This window comes from Prionailurus bengalensis, chromosome C1 (assembly GCF_016509475.1).
Source record: "Prionailurus bengalensis isolate Pbe53 chromosome C1, Fcat_Pben_1.1_paternal_pri, whole genome shotgun sequence".
NCBI lineage: Eukaryota > Metazoa > Chordata > Mammalia > Carnivora > Felidae > Prionailurus > Prionailurus bengalensis.
In genome coordinates, this window is record NC_057345.1 from 105,301,908 (window position 1) to 105,307,907 (window position 6,000).

The 6,000-nt window shown below is 44.9% G+C and overlaps 1 protein-coding gene across 1 annotated transcript in view; it reads right to left on the reverse strand.

Annotated features, from left to right (window-relative positions):
• Positions 1-5,239, reverse strand: part of OTUD7B (OTU deubiquitinase 7B) — a 55,220-nt gene extending 49,981 nt beyond the window's left edge. Inside the window, exon 1 of the mRNA XM_043576109.1 lies at positions 4,997-5,239. The gene's annotated coding sequence lies outside the window, so the exon portion shown is untranslated. The remainder of the gene's footprint in view (positions 1-4,996) is intronic.
• Between the last annotated feature and the right edge of the window lie 761 nt (positions 5,240-6,000).

Here is a 6,000-nt window from a genome sequence, read left to right on the forward strand (position 1 = left end):
GGGCTGATGGCTCAGAGCCTGGAGCCTGTTTCCGATTCTGTGTCTCCCTCTCTCTCTGCCCCTCGCCCGTTCATGCTCTGTCTCTCTCTGTCCCAAAAATAAATAAACGTTGGAAAAAAAAAATAAAAAAATAAAGGATTTCTGAGGAAAATCTTTAAACCAAGGTGGACTCTTCTTTGCCATCAATATACCCGCCTCACCATCAGGTAACATAGGCTTAGGAATGCAAATTCATTATCAGCATTAGTATGATCCTCAATAACATTGAAATAAATCTGGTTTATGGGGTGCCTGGGTGACTTAGTCCGGTAAGCACCCAACTCTTGATTTCAGCTCAGGTCATGATCTCATGGTTCCTGGGATCAAGCCCCACATTGGGCTCCATGCTAACAGCACAGAGCCTGCTTAGGATTCTCTCTCTCCCTCTCTCTCTGCCCCTCTCCAATTCTCACTCTCTCTCTCTCTCTCAAAATAAATAAACTTTAAAAATAAATAAATAAAACACATCTGGCTTAAAAAATAATGCATTTTCAAACCAAGAAATTTCCATATTAAGTTCTGAATTACATATACTAGTGTGCCCTACAATAGCAGAGATAACTGAAAGTTAAATGCACCTAAAACATGACACTGTCCTTACCATAAGCTCTTTAGGAGAATCCAGTCATAACCCACAAGCCAGTACAATAAGAGACAGGCACAAGCAGAGCTCAGCATGGTGAGTAAGGTGTGTGGACACAAAAACTTCTACAAGGAATCCTGTCTCCTGGATGGTCCCTTTACACCAAGATGGTCCAGGAGAGAAACTGAAGTTACAATGTACCGGTGGCCGCCTGACTCCTTGTCCCTGAGTTCCTGGACTAGAAGGCTCAATACTTCTCACTAAATCCATCCTTTGTTCAAGGACCTACAATGACTCTATTGACGCTTCCATCAACACCCAACAGAGTCTGGCCTCTGAGTCCCCTCCACCCTCTTGCCTGCTCTACCCATGACTTGACCACCCACATTCTCTCCAGCCCCTCTCATTTATTCCCCCAACAAACACAGCTTAGTCATTCACATCATCACTGCACACTGTACCTTCTATACTTTCTGCCTGGAAGATCTTTTATTTTCTTTTACTCCTAACACAGAATAGCTATTTCATTTACTTGAATGCTCACATATATCTCATAGATAAGGACGGACAACTGTCCAAGATCACACAGTCAAGATTTGAACCAAGTTTGATCTAACTCCATTGGCCATTCCTCTTTATAACTCTAATCCATAGCCTCCAAGTCCATTTCACATTTTGCTGTTTCAGGGAGTGCCTGGGTGGGTCAGTCGGTTAAGCGTCTGACGTTGGCTCAGGTCATGATCTCCTGGTTCATGGGTTCAAGCCCCGCATCAGGCTCTGTGCTGACAGCTCAGAGCCTGGAGCTTGTTTTGGTTTCTGTGTCCTCTTCTCTCTCTGCCCCTCCCCTGCTCACACACTCTCTCTCTCTCTCTCTCTCTGTCTCTCTCTCTCTCTCTCTCTCTGTTTTGGTTTCTGTGTCCTCTTCTCTCTCTGCCCCTCCCCTGCTCACACACTGTCTCTCTCTCTCTCTCTCAGAAATAAACATTAAAGAAAAAAATTTGTTTTAATTTTGCTGATTCAGAAATCTTTCCTAATTGATCTCACGGAATCTTACCTTGTTACTTCAACTTTTCTAGCCTCTACATACTCCATTTGTAGCACATTAAACTTGCTTTCATTTACATGTTGTGTTCTAAATGTTAAAGCTTATAACAGTATGCCGTCCCTTTTTATATACCCGTTGTGATGGGTATATAGAGTCATGTCCCAAGGGCAAGGACACCCATCTTTATATCTTTTCTATATTCCCAAAGTCCATCACTGGAGTTTGGAGACAGCTCTCTCCACAAGAGTGCTCAATCATTATTCAGCAAGTATTTCTTACTTAAATTTAAAAAAAAAAAAACAAAAAAACAAAAAACTTTCTTCTATCATATTAAAAAATCTACTGAATTCAGGCATTCATAAAACTGCCCTGCATGTTTGTTCCAGTTACACAGAATTTAATTCTCTGAATTTATTGGGGGCTGATGAGAAGATTTCACAGCTCCTAAGTTCCCACAGGGAAGACATTGCTGAAGGCACACCTCAAAAGCACTGTCTCAGGATTTTCCCTCGATGGGATTGGGGTAAGAAGAGGAGGTGCTCCTTACAAGAAGCCTTACAAGAATCTTCCAGAATCCACAGCATGCTTAAGCCATGCTTGAGAAGCTCTAAAACTTTCACAAGTGGCACTTAGTATCCCCATAACAATCTGAAAATTTATTTTTAATACTGTTATTCCATCATAATTCACTCAGTTACATATATTGAATCAAAAACCCAAACGATGCCTTCTGCAAAATGGGAATAGTGGTAGACTACTAGGCTGCCCTTTGCTTATTCCTAGGTTTATTCAACTGCTTCAATCCGCAGCCCCATCCCATCCCACCAGCCACAGAATAATAAATGTAGACGTTGATATAAATAGATATAAACATACTTTCTGCCTGGAAGTTCTTTTCTCTTTGTATACTTCTAATAAAGAATAACTATTTCATTTGCCTGAATGCTCATACATACTTTATAAATAAGAATGTAGAAGTAAATTGTCCAAGGTCACATAGTAAAAACCATAATCAAGATTTGAACCAAGTTCTATCGAACTCCACAGGTCAAGCTTCTTTAGGACTCTAATCCATAGTCTCCAATTCCATTTCAAATTTTGCTGATTCAGAAATCTTCCCTAATTTATCTCATTGACATAAATAGAATTTCCCAGACAATACTAATACTGGCATCAACCGACTCACAAATTAAAACAATGATTAATAGTCAAAGAGGGTGTGTGTGGTTTTTAAAAATGTGATGTTACCCTCCAAATTAAATCTTTTTTCAATAGGGGTCCCAAAAGACGGAGATTAAGGATCTAAATCTTCAGGAATATTTCCAAGTTGTTGGTGACATAACTCTATCAAGTCCAACTAACAATTACCATTCATTACTGTTCAGCCTGCCTTATACAAGTCAACAGACAGCCCTTTCTTTGGCAAAGGTTTACTTTTTTTTCCACAAGGGAGTCTTTGGCATTAAATGAAAGGGATAAGTCAAGTGAGGCAACAACAACAAAAAATTAGTAATGGTTTGGAAATTATCGTCTTTCCATCTTTCCTTCCTGCTTGAATGCTTAATGCTCAAAGTGGATATCTGTTCAATTCTAAATTATTCATGTTAATGGATAATTATCGGCAGAAAGGTGCTGATAATCCAGAATGGAATAAAATCGAAAAGTAATCTATTTCAGTTTCGGAAGATCTTTTCAGCATATTTACTTTCTCAATTATTCCTAGCATGAGCTAATATTTGTATTCATCTGTGATCACTAAGTACATAGTAACTGGCCACTTACTCAGGGAGGTACTCTGAGACACGCCGGGTAGCTAGTGGAAATTAGAACAAGACTGGTATTCAGACGCCAGATGAGCAACATCAATTTCATTTATTTTACAGTTCTGTTCAGCCTTCAAAATATCAATAGACTAGCAGAGCAGGTTGGATACTAAACTTTAAAAGAACTGTTCAGAAAAACAATGAGGACAAAGAGTATAATATATTCGTTTGTAAATTACGCACAGCAAACGTTTAATTACAAGTGTGAGTCTCCCAAGTCACCCAGCAGAAGTCCCTGCTGTCTTCTCACCCCACCAGGAATGCAATCTCATTCACTAGGAAGGAAATTTTCTAAATATTTAAAATGTAGGATTTGCTATCCTTTTTGGACTAGCCTTATCACTCCCTCTTCTTGTCCTTTCCCACCTTAGAAATAGATTCTGAAACACAAAAGGATCCAGCCTCCTCCAAGACCTCCTAAATAAATATACTAAGTATGACAAGCCAAAGACTGAAAAATGATCAGCATCTGATTTTTCTAAAAAGCATATTGTATACACAGTTATCAAACTATAACAAAAATAAAAGTCAAAGTCCTGCTAATTCTCGCCTTTGCATTTATGAATAGGAAACCCCCCGAAGAGTGTGGAGAGACTCTCAATTTCACCAGTTCACTTCTTTCAACTTAATTTCTGTATCTGTATTGTGCCCAGAGGAACCACCTAGGTTAGACAGACTACCTAGACAGAGAGGGAGGGAGGCAGGGAGGGAAAGAGACTCGGAAAGACTCGGAGACACTCAGAGCTCTGGTCCTTGTGAGCCGACAAGCTAAAAATACGCCGGCCCAGTAAACAAATCCCATTCCATCCCGACCGGAGCCACACCGTTAACCTAGTAATTATGAGAAGAGGAGTGAGATCACGCAGCCCACGGCTTACTCATCATCAGCTTCTAAAGTTTCCATCGGCTCGGAGCAACTTTTCTTTTTTCTAAAGTTCATAAGCCTGCCCTAGAATCAATCAATCAATCCTTCTCTCCCTCCCCCTCTCCCTCGCTCTCACACTCGCACACTTTTCGCTCCCTTCCTCCATTACTGGACGCACCTCAGTTGGCTCTCTACAGGAAAGAACAAGCTTGTTTTCTTTTCGTTGTACTTTTATACTGAGACTTTTACAATGAACTTTATCCTCCTCTGCGGGTAGGATGGGGGTAGCCTGCACTCCAACCACCTTAACACTCCACCATCCCTTCCCGAAAGTCTCGCTGACAAGGGAGGACCGTCCACACTGCCCAGCACAGCTTAGGAAGGGAGGCCGGGAACGGGGCCGGGGGGCTAGGAACGCGGGACGCAGGTGAAAAGGAGGAGTAACTGGGGAAAAGGTTGGGGCCAAGCAAGGAACAGTCAGGGCGAGGAGAGGGTGACCGGAGGCGGTGGCTCCGGGTGAAATATCATCGGAAAGGAGAAGGGGGACAGTGGAGATCGGAGGGTCAGAGTTTGGGAGTCCTGAAGAGGCGGGAAGGGCGGGAGCAGACGGGGGAAGGTGACAGGGCAGGGGGCTCCGTTACCCTCGCGGCTCCCGGGGCAAGGCCCTAGGCCGGGGCGGAGCGCGGGGCCCGGCCGCCTCTCCTCATTCCTCGGCTGTGACCCCGGGGTCCGGCTGGCCCCTCCCCCGACGACGATGGAGGCGGAGGCGGCGGCGGAGACTGCGACCGCGGCTGTTGCTCCGCACAGGATCAGGAGCCGGAGCCAGACGGCACTGATCTGGACTGGCCTCCCCCAGTGGCTTTTTGCCTCCTCCACACCCCGTCGCCACTACGGCTCCGGCAGCTGGTTCGGGATCGGTGGCTTTCGGCCGTCCGGCCGGAAACTAGCGCCAGTTTCCGGCCGGAGCGTGTTGGTGGTGACACCCAAGCCGCCCCCAGGCCTCCTCCCGCCCCGCCCCGCCCCGCCCCGTAGCAGCCCCGCCTTTAGTGCCGCTCCCCTGGCTGTGGCCAGTTTGGCGCCTGCCCCGCGCGTGACCCCATGTTTTCCAGGACCGCGTTCCTAAGGCCTCGGGTCTGGAGAGTTCTTGAACCGGAGCTGCAGGAGTGCAGGGTGGGCTCTTGAGACTTTGAGGTAGAGTCAGTTGGCTCCAGCCCTTTGGGGAAAAAGCAGAAAGCGGCGAATAGTTCTGGAAAGGTGAGAGGGGTGATAATACTTTGGAACGAGAACAGTGAAGTTCTAGTTACTCGGCGCAGTCATTCTGGACTGACCAGAGGAAAGTTAACCATACTTCTTCCAGACCAGTCTCCACCCAGTTTTGCAAGTCTCCTTAAATCACTCGTGAAGTGAACATACCCTTCCCTGTGGACATGTCCGCCTCCGACTGTTAGCCCGATGGAAAGAAGTCGAGTATAGCTGTTCTTGATAATGCCCTTTAACAGCATTCCAGCATAATTGTGCAAGATACTGTGTTGATATTGGGGACACAAAAATGTATAAGAAGACATAATTCCAGGGGAGCCTGGGTAGCTCAGTCGATTAGGCATGGCATTCCGACTTGGGCTCTTGTAGTGATCTCACTGTTTGT